The sequence below is a fragment of the Episyrphus balteatus genome, chromosome 1 (genome assembly GCF_945859705.1).
Source record: "Episyrphus balteatus chromosome 1, idEpiBalt1.1, whole genome shotgun sequence".
NCBI classification, from domain to species: domain Eukaryota; kingdom Metazoa; phylum Arthropoda; class Insecta; order Diptera; family Syrphidae; genus Episyrphus; species Episyrphus balteatus.
The window spans coordinates 15,097,342-15,115,882 of NC_079134.1; the positions used below are offsets into that span (position 1 = coordinate 15,097,342).

Here is an 18,541-nt window from a genome sequence, read left to right on the forward strand (position 1 = left end):
TGGATAAGGATCTTTTTGAAATGGGATTAATTTGTGTGTGAAGTCTTTTTTTATCGAAACGTGTGTGGGTATGAATTTTCTTTTTTCTGAAGATTGATTGTTTAAAACTGTGTGAATCACCGTGTTGACGGTGAAAATTTGTTAACTTTAAATTTGAGTTTTTTTCAAAATGATTTGAATTGCATTTGGTTTTTACAAATCTCTTCAAAGACCTGATAATTTAGAAAATTCTGGTCGTGAAATATCATTTAAACTGGACATAAGTTTTCAAAAATCATAAAAAATTTTTTATTCAGTTTTTCAAAAAGATTAATTAAAAATTTGATTTGAAAAAAAAAAAACAAAATTGAAATATTTTTAAAAAAACAAAAATATGTTTTTAGCTTAGTTAATTTTGATACTACATTCACGTTACTGATTCTGTATAAATATTTTACTGAAATCAGTTGTCATTGAGAAGAAATTTAGAAATAATAAAATGCACGACTGGGTCGCACGAACTTGCTTAAATATTTCCGATATCTCTTTTACTGCCCGAGATATTTAAAATTTAAGTAGCGGTCTTTGAATCAGAAACAACACAAGCCAACCATATTAAACTTTTTTTGCCACAAGAACTAAAATATACTTTTCTGAAGGTTTTTGGGTTGCTGAATCCGCAATCAGAAAAATTCTATGAGCCTTCGTTCTTGAAATATTACCGTTATAAAATGCAAAAAAAGGTTTTTTTTTTATAATGGTAATATTTCAAGAACGTAGGCTAATAGAATTTTTCTGATTGCGGATTCGAGTTCAGAAAAATATATTTTGGTTCTTGTGGCATAAATTCTGTGACCATTGACTTAAACTTTAGATTAAGTTTAGTTTTTTTTGGCTTATAAACTGAAACTTAAGATATCTCGAGCAATAAAAGAGATATCGGGAAAATTTAAACAGTTTTTGAAAGAAAAATATTCTTTTTTTTATAATCACCGTTACAAATTTGTTTCTAATGAATTACCCCACATAAAAACAGAACCTCGAAAACAGCCAAAATGACGATTTTTAGCATTTTATAACGGTAATATTTCAAAAACGGATGCGAATAAAATTTTTATGACTTCAGATTCGGATTCAACACCCCAAAAACTACTAGAAAAGTATATTTTGGTTCTTGTGGCAAAAAAAAAGTTAAATTTTGTTGACCAGTGTACCTACCTAATCGTTACCGTTAATAATGATTTTCAAAAACAATTTTTTTAATTAGAAGATAGACTTTTTCTTAAAACTAACATTTGAATTTTTTAAACAAAATCGTTGGAGCCGTTTTTGAGCAATTTCAACTTCACTAAATTCGCTACATGACAAGTAACGTTATTTTTAGTTCAAAACATGTTTTTTGAATTGTGACTGCTTACATTTTGAATACTCCGACCAATTGACAATTAAACCGAAATTTAATTTAAAATTTTGTCTTAGATGTCAAATCTCTCGATAATAGTGCCAAGTTTCCGAAACATGTTTTGAGATAAAACTTGTTTTGAAATTAGTCAATAATATGGCCGTTAAATAATTGATATTAAAAACAGAAATATATAAGCTTTCTACTTTACTTTTAATTTTTATTTCCAAATAACATAAAAAATCGATATTTGCTTTGAAAAAAATACATTAGTGTCTGCAATAAAATTAATTAGGTAATATAATTGTTTCGTTTCCTCTTACCTTCTATTTCATCGAATCACAGCTGTCCCTGCAAAGAAATAAACAAAAACATAGTTTTTGTAATTATTCAGATTTGTCTCGAGGTACTGTATAACTGTAACTGGGTAGGGTACTGATACACATAACGAGAAAAGTAAAAAACAAAAAATAATAAATTCCCTCTTGGTTCCTCTCAAATGCAAAAGCACTCTTGTATACTGAGAGTATGAATAAATTTATAGTTTAAGCTTAAGGGGGTTTTGGTAGTCGAAGTTAAATCCGTCCTGATTTCTTTCTTTTTTTTGTTTTGTTTCGTTTTTGTTATTTTAGTGTGCGTTCCAGACAGACAGTTTGTTGTAACAAAAACAACAATTCCTATAGTTGTTTCTACGTCACCTGTTGTCTGAGTTAAGTTAAAGAGGATGCAACTGATATCTTGTCGAATCGAGGAGATGAAGTCTCTTTTACATACATTTCCATACGATAAAAAAAGGGGAGTGAGGTCTGCAACGCATCAGCAACTCTCTGGTAATCTGTTTTGAGATTTGAGATAGGAGTTTACGTTGATAGGTACACCACCTACCTACTGCACTTTCGTCCTTCGACAAAAAACTATGAGAAAAGAGAAAAAATTCAATCGATGATGCTGATTTCAAAGCGTCGAGGTGAATTCTAGAAGGGATATTATTTTAAAGAGCATTTTATACAATCAGTATACAAGAGCACCCTTGAGGTTTAAGTTTCCAATTAATTATACCAAGAGAGAGAGAGAATATTTTTTGCAAGCAAATAGTTAAGGGTTTTTTGGTTTTGGGATAGGTATAACGATTTGATTTAATGACTGATGAAAGTTTGAAAATAAATTGGTAAATATATGTTAGTTGGGATAAATTGAAACTAGAAACTAAAAAAAAATTGTACAATCTTGTTAATCTGATACTTGAAGTTTATAAATTAATTTGTTTGTACATAATTCAATGTAAGAAGGGATGTATATTTTCTCAGAATTGGGTATATTCCAATCTCAGGGTAGATTAATTTTTTCTTTGAAGTACAATGCCTCTCATTTGAATTTTACTTTCTTCAGTTTTAAGACCTTTATGCATACGAAATAAAAATTCATTGGTAGATTGGATGTTGCAAAAATTCTATGCTATTTATTTCAATAATTAATAATTTTCTATGTTTTTCATTACACACGGTGTCTTGAAGACGCAGCAGGTTTTAAAAAAAGGATCTCAAAAGTAATGATGCAGATTTGTTCAAAATGATTTCAGGATTTTAAACTTGTAAATTTCAAAATCGTACCTGGGCGGGAGGGCTTTTGGAAAAAAAAAAAAAATAAAAAAAAGGACGTTATAATGTCCTATATCTTTTTGGAAAGCTAAAATATACTACTTGAATTTGATGTTTATTTAAAGTTGATTAAGTGGGAGCGGTTCAAAATTCTGACTTCAAAATTCTGATTTACAAAATTCTGCTTTCTTGAAGAAAATTCTGTTTTTCAAAATTCTGCTTCTTTTCTATTCTGTCTTTCAAAATTCTGCTTTTTTTTTACAACAAAATTCTGCAAATTCTGCTTTTTTTTATAGCATATGCGTTTACTTTACCAAAATACACCTCATTAATGTTTTTTTTTAGGTTGGTATTTTCTTAACTGCTTGCTGTTTAACCATCACAAATTTTCAAACTGCTTAGAGTGTTGGAGTACTGAATTTCTTATAACTCCCATCTATTCGAGTATACCGTTGAAAACTAATTATAGAAACGATGTTGTGTGATAGAGTATATTCCTTTTCTTATTTAATCTTTTGAATATAAATTTTTGTTTGACTAATTAAATAATGTTCAATTATTATTTTTCGAAGATATTTATCTCTAAAAACCTTTATTCAATATTTTTAAATTTATTAATTTATCAAAAAAAAAAAAAAAAAAATACGAATATTACAGAAAATTGACAAAGTACTGTATGTAAGTAATCTCAAATAGGCAGCAAATTTTGCTAGAAGATGATTTTACAAAATTGTGCCAAAAATACAAAAAGGGTTTGGAATTGTGAAAAGCAGAATTTTGAAAAGCAGAACTTTGAAAAACTGAATTTTAAAAAGCAGAATTTTGAAAAGCAGCACCCCGGCAGAATTTTGACCTCAACCCTGATTAAGTACATATATAGTTCTTGAGAAATTTAATTTTAAAGCCATCATTTTAGTCAAAAACAAAAAACCGCATGTTTATAAGTAGGTATCTTAGTTTTTGAGATTCAAGGAAAGATGTATCTTTTCTCCAAAATTTTTTTTAGTATTTTCTCAATTTTTTTTTTTGAAATAAAAATAAAATTAGCCTCAAATCAAATGGAAAAAAGGTCACGCTAACACACTGCTGTTCAAGACGTTTTCTTTTATAAATTAACACGAAAAGTCAACATGGATTCAAGAGAAATGGTTCTCACGATGAAAATCGAGAAAAGGTTTTGTGGTCCCTGAGGACCTTTACTATGAAAATTTGGGATATTTTTCTGTTATACGTAACATTATAAATCTTACATTTCAAAAATAGTCTTGAAATAATACCGAACAGAATAAAAATAACTTAAAAAAAATACAAAATACTCTAAAAATGACAAAAAAAAACACAAAAAACGAACAAAACAAGAACAAAAAAAGAGCCAAAATACCACTACGCTCTTGAAATTGGTTCTGAGTCACGATAAGAGTGGTTAGAACTTACAAATCTGTTGATTAAATAACCATAACACAAGTTTTCCCTTTAGGAACAAATAAAACAAATATAAAAGTGCCAATTTTTTTTTCAAGTGTTTTTAATAGTACAATTACAATTTTGTTCTTATTTATTTTGAGCGGTTTTGTGAATGCCGTGGGTGAGAATTTGATATCAACCAACGACAAAGATAACATCTCTTTCGACGCTGATCTATGTTTAACTTACTACTTTCGTAACTGAAAGCCAAATAAATAAATTGTTTATACTAGAAAACAAGATTTTTTTTAAAGTTATTCAGTAAAAAAGGAACTTTGTCAACCTAAAAACAATAGTTAAATAAAAAATTCTCACACTTATTATTATTAGTAACCTAATACATATGTAGTCAATAAATAAATACGATTTTCGGCTCACAGCTACCAGGGGCGTACACTCCCTTGGGGCAAGCGGGGCGGCGCCCCGGGGACCCCGACCGACCCCAGGGCCCCAACTGGAGACAATGCAGAGAAGGAAACTTTTAGAATAAATTGAGTTACGAAGTAGGTAAATTAAAATGTATTTGAATCACTTCGGATACAAGGGAGACAAAATATATCATTCAGTGTAGTGTATAATCCATTGGAAGCCACACAATATATATTGATTTAATAAAAAGGTTACCCCAGGGGCCCCAAAAAAATAAACTGCTTTTTTAAAAGAAAAAAAATCAAATATGTACATGTTCATATTACTTCAGAACAGAGGCCCCAAGAACTATCAATTCTAAGCTAAAAAGAAAATTTATTTTAGGGGTCTCTAAATATTCAATTTTGGGAGCCCCTAGTACAAGGATTTGCTACTTTTATGATAGAAATTTTAATTAAGTATAGCAAAGTGCATTACGAACAAAATAAAACATTAAAATAAACCTAAAAATAAATAAGCCATACAAAAAAAAATGTATGGCGTATACGTACTTTTGTTTTTGTATCTAAGTGGCCCCCAAATATCAAAGGGGCCCCAAAATTTAGTCTTGCCCCGGGGCCCCGACAACTCAACATACGCCACTGACAGCTACTTTGTATCCTTAATGGTTTCTAAAAAGGCCTATTACGTTGAATATAATGACTCAAAAGCACCTTTTGCGTCTCAAATATCATAGACCTTGAATTTTAGTGGTAAACACTCTTTAACATTGGTAACGGATAAGTTTAAATACCATTTTATCCTTTTTAACCTTAAAAAAAAGTCAACACTTTTCTGTAGACAGAAAAAAAATTCATGACACTTCTGAAAATTTAAACCACTTTTTACATCTTTTCGTTTAACGGCGAGCTCTAAAGTCGTGTGAATTCTATTTAACAATTTAGCATGAATTTTCCATTATTCAAGGCTTAAACGACACACAACACTTACAAGGATATAGATTTCTATAGATGAAGAGGAAAAGTAAACATTAAAATCGCGCCCTTAATATGTATACCTAAGTTGAGTGAAAAAAATAAACCTAAAATCACATACTTTTGTTACCAAATACCTTGCACCCAGCTTCGACTACCTACAACTATACGACTACTACATCGCACATAATGCTCTACACAGCATTGTTAGCATAAGGGATAAAGGAATCTCTCTCAACTTTGTACAAGGAGCATATAAGTTTATGGAAAAATATATCTACATGTGTATACACATAAGTATAAGAGTAGCCTGCTATTACCATTTTATTTAACCCCATTCACGTACAGAGGGCGAACTTGTCAGGTAATTTTACACAATGAAATGCATTTATATAGAAACCTTGAATTAACTGCACACCATTTCACCCATAAATTCTTGACATCCATGCTTCAGAATATGTTATAGCAAAAAAACGATGAGCGTTTTTTTTTTCTTTTTTGTGTTACTTTGTGTAAATAGAAAGGCTTAAAATAAATTCCTCTCTAAATCTGTAGACAGGTGGTATTATTATTAAATTTTCACTGCCAACATTTATTTATGTATATTTTAACCTATTTTACACATGATTGCTATAGGGTAAAATGGTCAGGGCCTATTTTACTCTCTGTACTAGAAATATTTTTCTAGACACTTTTGACATCTTTATGTCAATCATTATTTTTACAACATCATGAAAATATTGCACTTGACATAAAAGCATTATGTTAATGCCTTTAAAGATTTCATTTTGACAGGTTTGTCATTTTTTTGACAAGAACACGAATATTTTGCCCAATTATTTACATTAACATTTCAAAATACAAACACACACACACACATAGAGAAACTCATTTTGACAGAGACAATAAATTGGGTCACATAATTGTGACATGCCTATAAACAACGCGCATTCACTTTAACCAACTGAATATGACAGATAAACATTTTGAGAGGAGTGCACGCATCAGTTCTAGTTGACAACTTCATTTCTTACTTTGAGGCATTAATTCGTTTATGTTTGTGGGGGGAATAATGAATAAATCAGCTACAGGAAATGGGGGTTGCCATATTGTTGTAGTTGTTTGAATATTTTTAATTTTTCGTAAATTGTAGGCGTTCTATTAAGTTGTCGAAGAAAACTTGGCACTGCATCTCCCCTGAAATCGCTATATCCCATCTTAAACTGCTGAATCTTAACTAATAATATCAGATGAGACTGGTATAAATCTCAGTTGAAATTGGCTAACTTTAAGCTGAAACTCGTTAATGTTAACTGAAGATGAATCTAGTATATCTACGTCAGCTGAATCTGCTGAATTTTAACTGAACTAGGAAAATCTCAGCTGAATTTGTTATAATTTCTGCTGAATTTGGTAAAATCTAATATTAAACTCTTAAAACCTCAGCATGAAACTGGTAAATAGTCTCAGCTGAAATATTAAAGTCTTAGCTGAATTTGATAAGATCTCAGCTGAAACTGGTAAAATTATAGATAAAACTAGTAAACTCACTAATTTTAACTGAAACTATGTTGAATCTCAACTGAAGTGGTCAATCTCTAAAAAAAACTGGTAAATCTCAGCTGGCGTAGTAAAATCTCAGCTGAATTTGGTAAAAACTTAGCTGAATAAGGTAAAACTGAGCTGAATAAGGTAAAATCTCAGCTGAATTTGATAAAATCTCATCTGATACTGGTAAAACTTCAGCTGAATCCCAGTTGAATTAGCAAAATCGCACCTGAAACTTGTAAGATCTTTAATGAATCTGGTAAAATCTTTGATAAAAATGGTAAATTTGAGCAGAGATTGCTTAATTACACCCGAAACTGGTAAGTTTGAGTTGATCGTAGTAAATTTCAGCTAAAAGTGATTAATATTATCTGCAGCACTGTTCCCGTATTAAATTCATGGCCAGTAAGGTTCCCTAAAAGTACGTTGGAAGTCTTTTCTTAGGTGTTTCCAAATTATTTAATAGATTTTTTATAAATCTATAACAAGAAAAAATTTTTACTCGACTTTTCCAAATCGATTTCTTATTTTTCCAAATCGCCCGGCAAACGGCAACCCTATTCAAACTGACCGAATTCAGTTAAATCGTCCAAAACCTTATTATCCCGCTGGCCAAGTATATCCTTTTATATAACAATCCTGCATCACAGAGGTTACCTACCCTACCACAACTAAATGTTCAAAATTGAATCCAACAACTGCCTAATCAACAGCGGAAATTCATCCACCGAAACGTGACCCGATTTATGAATCTCTTCTTTTCATTGCACATCATTTGTTTTCCTTTTTATCTCTTTCTGTATATCTCTCTCTCTCTTCTGCATTGTCATCACCCACATAGTTAGTGACTTTTGGTCGGTAGCAGCATTGTGATTGTGATGACGATGATGATGATGCGGGGCCCATCATCAGGCCGAGTTCTCGGTTCGGTTCAGTTCATTTTGGTTCTCTTGCTATATTTTCAGTTTGAATTTCTGCCATATTTTTCCGTACGGTATAGGTTTCTAAGTACTGGCAGTGTTGTACCTATTCGTATACTCTTTTGGGGTGACAGAGGGCCAGCACCAATGACGATGAGAACAATTCATTGTCTGTGTTTTGATGTGCAAAATTCATTATCCTCGATGTCATGCGATAAATCATTTTAATTTAAAAGAGAAGAGGAGGTGATGGCATTGGTGAAGGAGCATCAGCAATCAGATTTAATTGGACATGAATTAAAAGTACCGAACCGAGATTGGTAAGAGAGAGAGATACACTTTTTGATGTCGTCAGTTTATTTTTTAATTGATTGAGAAAGAAATATCTATGGTTGGGTCTATTAGAAAAGTTTCAAATTGATTATAGATTGTTGATGATAGATATAATTTTTTGGGGGAAATTAAGATGGTTTCCGTACTGTATTTGACACCTCGTTTAATGTAATTATTTTGTTAATTAGTGAAGAATTAAAAAAGAATAGGTACGAAGAGCTCGATCCACCATTTTGAATTAAAAATTCACAAAAGTGCATTTCATCAATTCACTCGGTTACAGTTCTTTCTTTAGATTCTGAACAAGAATATTATGTATTGACTGAAAAATGCTGTTTCATCACGTGTTGCTTATGATTTAATGTGACAGCGTTATTATACAAATTTTACAGACTTGACTTTATATGTACTGAATACTTATTTGTACTGAATGCAAATTTATGTACTCAATGCAAAATAATTAACTCAGTTTAGGTTTTTTGAGTACAAATTTGTATGTACACACACACTATACCTTCGTTGATCGTGTACTTATTACAGTACAGTACAATTATTAGTACAGGTGTCAATGTACTCAAAACAGGAATTAAATACTGGGTAAAGGTACTCAAAACATTTTGTACACTAATCGAAAACGCAATCATTAGTCAAATTAACTAAAGAAAAATTGTTAATACATCAAATATTGTACTTTGTACAAATTATTTGCAAAAACTGCAAACCATACACTTAAACTATAAACATTTGTACTATTTACAAAAACTTTTGTATGTTATTCAATTTAAAAAGTATTGAGTTCATACAAATCTTGCAGGGATTACTGGAACATATCGTCGTCGGAAAGTAAAATAGTTCTATGTATGTTCTTAAAAAATCATATGGAGTTAGAACAATTTTCCTTTCTGCAGGCGATATGTAAATTAAAATGTAACATTTATAATCATTTACATGTTACAGTAAATGAAAATTTCGTTACATGGATTTTATGTAACTGTTATATTAAATTAATATGAATTAAAATCACTCTCAAAACATTCATAGCGATACAAGTTATAGCTAAAATATGCTTAGTTTCATGCATTATGGTACTCATATTTAGTATTGGAATTCGTTGGTGTACTGATTTATTTTTAGTTCCAATCTCAAAAATCTGATTCGTATTGCATGTTTCTCTAATGAGATTCAATTTAGAATTATAATTCAGTAAAGTCATTCCTTATAGCACTGTTTTGTTCTTATTTTATTTGATTTCAAATTCTGACACAATCAGTACCACTTTATATTGACAAAGTTTTGCTATAAATGAGTTTATCTATGACGTGTGAAATGCCAAAAATTTTTGCAATTTTTCAATTGTGCAAATCCCCATTATACCCTGGAGATAACTTTCCGTCATAACAAGTCCTTCTATCTAGCTCACTTTTTCTTTGATCCTAAACTTAGTGTATGTGTCTGTGTTAATATAATAAAATCTGAAGTACAAAAATCTTCCCCCAAAATACTTGTAAGGTGTTGCCTAGGAATGTCGTCTTTTTGGTATCTCCCCTGGAGCGTTATTTATTACAACAGTATATTCCTTCTAAAAAGCAACAGTTTTATAACTTTGCAGCCAACAAGTAGAACGAGGTAACACCAATGACGACGACCGACTCCATGGCGATGCAATAAAAATCATACAAATAGCTTTAGCTTCGCATTCTCAGAATCCAGATCCTTATCTAGGATATCTTGCAACATGGGTGAGGGATGATACAATAAAGGATTACATTTTATGGTTATAAAATTCATTTCAAATGAAGGCAAAAAAAAATACCACTCCCACACAGATGTTTAATAGATTTTTCGTTTAAATTTATGTTTCGTTTAACGCCTTATTTAATCAGGTTTCCCGGCTTGTTTAACATGCTAATGTTGCGTCGGTAGTAATTTTTCATTGTCCTGTTTTTCTTCTTTGTCATCGCAGGCTCCTTAGTAAGCTGGATGATGGCTTATAATTCTTCTTTTCTCTCTTTCTATCCACCAACAACACCAAACTGCCTAAGAATTATAATTATTGTAATTAAAGCAGAGCTTGAGTTTGTTTTTTATATGCAAATACCTAACAACAACAAGGACTAAGAAAAAAAAAATAAAGGATCACTAAAGAGCAAGGACTAAATTGTATCTAAGTAGGAGGATTGGGGTGAGCAAGTTCGTAAAAAGATATAAAATAAGAAAGAGAAAGAGACAGAAAATGGGTTTATCCTTTTTTATTATTCATTAAAATGTAGACGGTTATAAAAAATGTTGAAGAAGTTTAGTTTTTTTTTTTAACTTGTTTTTATCTTCTTTTGGGCTTCTTTTGTGATGCTCCTGTCTCGGTATTTAGTTCTTCTTTTTTACTTTTTTTCTTTTGTGATATAGGACAAAGATAAAAGAAAAACTGTGAATTCACAGGAGGGGTAATGATGATGATGACTTCTCACCTGAGGCGACGCGTGCTTGTGACGTGAAAGGTGTGCCAGGATATTTGGGATTCCTTTGAAAACAACAAAGATAGCTTTTGTGGCAGCACATAGATGAACTGTTTAAACATTGTTGCTATTCTTTGTTAAACGGAAGGAAGCAGCTTAAAATGTCTGGTTATTTCTTTGTTGTTGTTGGAAGGTGTTTGTTTTTGTAAATTTTTCTTTTTTTTGTGTCTTGTGAACCTATTTGAATTAATGAATTTGCTGGCACTTAAGATTAAGTAAGGAGATTGAATGAGAATGTGCGAAAAAAAGTGAATTCATTTAAGGATACAATTCTGCTTTATTTTAGGAATCACCATTTTATATATAGTTAAAAATAGTCTTATTTTCAAAAGCTTCCAAGTTAACATTGGAATTAAAGACTTAAAGCTAATTAAAGGAATAAGAGAATTATATAATTATCAGGGCTTTGAAATTAATGAGATTTTATTAATTTAACACAGGTTAGTATGTATTTGGTATTATCTGGCTGTGTTAAAACTATTAATCATCTTAACCACCTGAAGCTGTAAGTACCTATAAGTACCTAAAACATATTAACAGCTGGATATGAACCAATTAAAAACATCAAAACTTTGTGCAGATGCCATAGCAAAAAATTAGCTCACGGAAAAATCAATTTTGAGGTGTGACCAAAAATTTACGTGAATTTTTATTTTCATAACTCAAAATTTACTCTCACGCTTCCAAATTGTTTTCAGTAAGATTTTGTTTATGTTTTATTTTTTAAATATAATATACAGGGTGTCCCAAAAGTAATGGATCAAACGAAATATGGTGATAGGCCTCCTTAAGGGCTCTCAGAATTTGGTAACTTGTTCATTCCAAATCCTTACGGTTTTCGATTTAATGCAATTCTTGTAAAATTTCGAAAAATCCCTACTTGGCAACAGTATTTTGCTTCCTGCTCCCATTATTGATTTTTGTTTTCTAAAATTCTTTTACAAAAACATTGCCAAATAAACAATTAATTAATCAAAATATTTTTTATTTCATTCGCCATTTTGCTGCAAATTAATTAACAGTTCCATGATTTATAAAAACTAAATTTCTTGCTTTTATTTCAGAGCAACACCCTGAAAAAAAATTGTATGGTGTGACCCTGGTTTATTATTTTGAAAACTTGCCGTGTTATTGCAGTTTTCAAAAATGTATAAAAGATTCCAAAGTTGAAGTTAGAACTAAAGATATTACAATTTAAAAGCAACAAAACAGGGTCTTTCAGAGAAAAATAACAAAGGAAAATAAACAAATTTTCTCGACTGTTTTTTGTTTATTTCTTTTTGAATAAAAGCCTCGATTTTTGTTTGTTTGCTCTGAAAACCTCTGTTTTTTTGCATTCAAATTGTAATATCTTTCGTTCTAATTTCATCTTTGGAAACTTTTATACATTTTTGAAATCTGCAATAACACGGCAAGTTTTCAAAATAATAAACCAGGGTCACACCATAAAAATTTTGTTCAGGGTGTTGCTCTGAAATAAATGTGAGAAATTGAGTTTTCATACAACATGGAACTGTTAATTCATTTGCGCAAAATGGCGAATGAAATACAAAATATTTTGATTAATTATTATTTATTCCATGTTATTAGGCAATGTTTTAGTGAAAGAAATGTAAAAAACAAAAAACAATTATGAGCGGAAAAAGCAAAATACTGTTGCAAAGTCGGAATTTATCGAAATTTCACAAAAACTGCATTAAATCGAAAACCGTAAAGATTTGGTATAAACAAGTTACCCAATTTTAAGAGCCCTAAAGTTGGCCTATAAGCATACTTCGTTTGATCCATTACTTTTACCCTGTATAAGCATTCGGAAATAAAAAAAAGTAGCTTTAAGACTATGTAGGTACTACCTATATGTAGTAATTCAACGAGACATTTTTATTTTACCTTATGCTCTTTATGACATTTAGCCATCACCTTTTTTTTTAAAGTGAAATGAGAACAATTTTTGAAAGTTGGACTTATTTCACTTGCCCTGATTTCATGGTACCCTAAGATCTACTTTTACGATTTTTATAGTATATTTATTTCAAGTGTTATTGAAAATTAGTATTGAAAAGTAGGTACAGCTAGAATATCGACGCATTTGATGTCAAGAAAAGTTTACGACAAGATAATGCCCTATTATGCAACCTTTTCAACGTACTTGATGCAATTATGCGTCCTCACAGGATTAATTTTTCCGTTCATTTCGTTTAGCACCTGCCTAACTATGATGCGTCGTCGTGGTATTGAGAAAGATTCGGTGGAAATGGATTTAATGGAAAAGTGAAGAAAGAAAAATTAACAACGAACTTAACGGGTATATTATAGTGACATTGACCTTTTCGCAAAAAGAGTGAGACACCTTGCTAGGGACCGATAAGGTACGCTAGGAAGGACCGATATCCACCTTAGAGTGTAAAGCCACTCTTAACAAAATTTTTAAAATAAAAAAGGAGTAGTAGCTTTTTAAGCAGTTTAACAAAAAAAAAAAAAACATCCCCCGAATCTAACCAACATTCGTATAAAATTTAAATTGATCAATTTTCCAGCAGCTTAAACTTTTTTATTTCTTTTTTAAAAATCCATAACATGACCTTAAAAACAGAACCATTTACGTTCCTGAGAAATAAAAAACATAAAACTGGAATACTCATAAACTCTTTAAGATTTAACACGCTTTTCCATTTGAATAAAAGTCTACTAGCAAATACTCATTCTAATTTCTTTTCCCCCCCAACATCGCCCCTAAAGCTAGCAATCTAAACAAAGTAACGAGTAAAAAAGGACATAATAATAATAATCGCTGTATAGAAGCAAAAAAACAAGAAAAAAAAACACCAACCGACACCAACTTTTCGCGCATTCCTATTCAAGATATAATAAGCCACCATTAAGGTAGGTATAGGTGGAACACGCACAAAGTAAAAGCGTAAGCGTGTAGTATTACCTTCTCACATTATTTTTACTTGAAAAAAAACCTAGAGAGTAGAGGTGAAGCGGGTTGAAGATCTTTTGATGGCTGAATTGGATGTGTAGTTTTTTTTTTTTTTTTTTGAAAAAAAAGCAAAAAAAAAATAAACACAAAAATTATACGAGGGGAGCAAGAAAATGACTTCCACTTACAAGGTGAATAGCAAGGCTCTGCTGCAGAGTCCTTGTAGGTAGCCATTTTGGTTTGGGGAATTTATTAGCATGTTTATCATAAATGTGGCACACTAAAAAATAAGTACAAAACTTTTTCATTTTGATGTTATAATTTTCTTCATTAATTTGTTTGTTTCTTTTTTTTTTTTTTTCTCCATTTTTTTGTATAGAAATAAAATGAATGAGTTGGTATTTTTATGTGAAATTTTGTGTAGACTCATAGAATTGAGAAGAATGTTTAGATTTAAATTTATGTTTGTTAAATCATGAGTTTATTCATGAAAACCAAAAAAAGCCCCAATTTGCCATAAATGCCTAACCACAATGACAAAGAGCCAAAGTGCCTATACTCTCTATACTCTCGTAAACAACTACATAATGGAAATGTTTTATTTAATTTCATGTCTCTTTAATTATTTACAAACATTTTTGTTTCTCCTTTTTTTGTGTGTTTTTTTGGGCAATATTTTAGCCATGATGTTAAAAAAAAAAGAAGAAATTAATCATTTATTTTAATATTCTCTTGATTTACTTCTATAACAACAACTGGCTACCATCAAAAAATACTTGTAAAATGTGTATATTAGCTTTTTTATTGCAGTTTCCTTATTGTTGTTGATTGGTGGGAATAATGATGATGTTTTTGGTGTTTTTAATTGAAATTGTATGCATATAAAGTTAATGAGAAAATATTTAATACACCTCTTAACTGTTATCTAAATCGAACACTGTGCCAAAAAAAGAATATAAAAATAAAATACTTAAATGGAATTTATAACAATGGCAGGAGGAGAGAGAAATCATTACATACACCGAAAAACCTTCATTCAAGATTTCCAATTAACAATAAAACTGGGAGGTATAAAGTTTTCCTTCATTTTTACTTTTTACATTTTTTTGTATTTTTTTTTTTTTGCATTTTTTTGTGATGCCACGCGAACCGCCTGAGTGCTTTTTATCCTTCAAGAGGGCTTCCAAAGTTAGAAGAGTACTTTTCATTTTCATCAGCATTCGTGTTTAATTGATCTCTCTCATCCTTGGGGTTTGGCAGTAGTGGATTTGACATGAAACAAAAAAAGTAAAAGATTTGGGCGGCGCCAAGAGTATCTTGGTGTGTAAAAATTTTGGGATAAATGCAAACGTTGGCCTAAATCGAATTTAAAAATGAAAATATTTCCTGCACTCGGAAGAATCACGCTCTTAGGGCCCCCTTTTTTGAAACATCCCTGAGTTAAAATAAATTCTAATATGTTTTTAAGAATAGCATTTCATGTTAAGAAAAGATCAGTTTTTTAGTAATTAAATATTTGACGATAAAATACCACTTTCTGAGACTATAGAAGTGAATCGCCTGGCAGAATTAATTCAACTTAATCCACCACTGGCTTGTTTCGTATTCTCCAGTTGTAAGAGTACATCTTAATTCCCACTCGTGCAAAAGTTAGGAAAGTAATTTTATTAAGGAAGTAGCATATCTAAGTGGAAAGTGCGGTTGTTATAATACAGAGACTCTTTTTAGACATTAAGGTATAAATTTAAATCCCATGGTTGAATGAGTCGTATGCTTTTCTGTATAGTAAAATGATTAATTTTAGATTTCAGAAATTAATTCAAATAGGTGAGAAAAAAAGTTAAATAATTATTATAGAAATATGGCTAAATTTTCAGCGGTACAAATTTTTGGTCAGAATTACATGAAAAAATAATTTATTTCAGTAATAGTGAATTGCTTCTACATATTATTTTTCTGCTGAGGTCACGTATTGTTTGTTTATACTGATGTTTATAATGTTGCCATTTTTGAGTCCTTGACAGAAAGATACATAACACACAATTTGAATACCACTGTTAAAAATTAAAATTTTTTGTGGAAGTGAAATTAGCTAGGAATTTTAACACCTTAAAATTCAAACTTCACTTATACGTTCAAATATTTTTATTTGTACCTTCAGATGTTACATTTGAGCACCTAGTTTAAAAGCCTTTTTTTTCTAACTGACTACATTATTCTAAATGCAAAGTTCAAAAATGTGTCATGTTTTATAAACATAAAAAAGTTACATTATATGAGACTACATCATGTCAAAAAAACAAAAAAAAAATTTACTTTACCCTTAGGTGAAGAAACAATAACCATTTTCCAACAAAATGAACATAGTTTTCAAAAAAAAAAAACAAATCCCCACTTAAACTTTATTTGGCTTATATATTTGAACAAAACAGTCCTCATTCTAAGGCATAAAAAGTTTTCAAATAAATTGCTCCCTTGACCATTTTTGATGTTAGGCAACACCACATCCATAAGTATATACGAGTATGTAGTATAGAAACGTAAAGACTCTTGTTCTTCTATCATCATAATAATAAGGAATCAAGTCTGAGTGGCAGCGAGTAGGTTAGAAAGTGTGAACATGTCCGAAAGTTGTATGAGAAACTTTTATACGAACTATGTGTATTTCTCTCGAGAAAGTTTTATGCCAGAGAAAAAATATTTATCACTTGCATTTACCTTAATGAATTTTGACACACATATGTATGTGGCACATACTATGTGCATATTTTTTGCCATATGAATTACCAGGATATATTGAATTCTTGTGTATTCAAAAGATGCAAATATAGAAACAAATTTATGTATTTAATTTGGTTTAATTTATTATTACCTTTGTTTTATAATTTTTAACTGTCAGCGGCCAGTTGACAGTTTTTATTAGTTCACGGAGAAAAAAAGGCAGCTTAAAACAAGATGTGGCCATTTTTAATGCCATTTTTTTTAAATCAATAAGATTTTTTCTTAAAATAAATAGAATCTGCTTAAATTTAAAATGAACTTCGTTGCATATTGATAAAAATTTTCATTCTAAAAAATGACTAAAAATATAGAGATCCCATGTTAATTCTATGTGCATACGTCTTTTTATTACAAGATTTTCTAAAAAAAAGTGAATTAATTAAAATTGATGTAGTGTTTGGCTGTTGAAACAAATTAAGCAAATTTTAAAATTTTATCAGAATTCAGCTTTAGCTGCAGTTAATAATTCTGATGTTTAACCTGATGGTTAATCACTCCCCTAGTGACCCAAGTGTAGTAGGATCGATCCCCATTTTTTTTTTAATTAAAATGTCTTCACATAAGAATAACAATATTTTCTTCTTAAATGAAGTGGATTCTTTAAAATTAGCATATTCAAAAAAATTATTTAATTTAAACAAAAAGGTTCAAAACTTAAACCTGACTATTCTTAAATCACGGCCAAAAGTGTGGACATAGAAAATATATTCAAATAAAATTTTTATGAGATGGTGGTCATAAACTCTTACACAATAGAGCTGTGTCAATCGTGATTGATTCGGTCTTTTTGACCCGTTCACCGAAAATTCTGAGTGATTGCAATCACTATAAACCAAATCAATCAATTCTTATATTAATCTCGTTCATAAAATAAGAAAGTACGAAGTGGAAAAGTACGTTTCGTTCATCCAAATCGTTCACAATCAAAAATCATCTAAAAAATCTCTAAGAACTCGGATTTCGTTCATTTCATTCATTCTAAATCATCATTTCGATTCCATGCATACAAGTGATACAAGTTTATACAGGGTGTCCCAAAAGTTAACGTCGAAACGAAAACGGTAGATAGGGTAGGTGGTGACAGTTATCAGAAAAATAATTAAAAAAATCGCAGCCATATATTTTGTGAGTTATGGGCATTTGAATAAAAGTCGAAAAAATGGTCACCCTGTGACGGTTTATTATGTGCCGTGACTACAAATCTTAATTTTTCTCATTTTTTTTCTTTTGTTACGGAACCTTGAATAACCCTGCTACCAAATGCATTCAAAAATTTTTACTCAGCTGCATCAGTTTTAAAGAAAATTTCAATTTGTTGGCCAACTAAGTACTAAAAAATTTTACATGACTCTAATTCAATGAACCGTAGTGTAAAAAAAATGCTCTACGATGCTTCGGCAAGTTGCCTTAAAAGTTGGTGTGTTCAATTCTCTTTTCAAAATGGTATAACATTGTTGAGAATAATCCATAAATAACCGAGATAAAATTTATTTTCTTAAGAAATCCAATTTTTGTATTGGGTTGTTTTTCCATACTATTTAAGTTTTTGTATTCTGAAAGGTTCTGAAAGGGTACAAAACTAAAATAATATGGAAAAAATACCTAATAAAAAAGTCGGATTTCTTAAGAAAATAAATTTTATCTCGGTTATTTATGGAATATTCTCAACAATGTTGTACCATTTTGAAAAGAAAATTGAACTCACCAACTTTTAAGGTAACTTGCCGAAACATCGTA

General features: G+C 30.3%; 1 protein-coding gene across 1 annotated transcript in view; it reads right to left on the reverse strand.

Moving 5' to 3' along the window:
- LOC129906719 (uncharacterized) overlaps window positions 1–18,541 on the reverse strand; it is a 91,898-nt gene that overhangs the window by 23,485 nt on the left and 49,872 nt on the right. The window contains exon 2 of the mRNA XM_055982613.1: window positions 1,705–1,732. The gene's annotated coding sequence lies outside the window, so the exon portion shown is untranslated. The remainder of the gene's footprint in view (window positions 1–1,704; window positions 1,733–18,541) is intronic.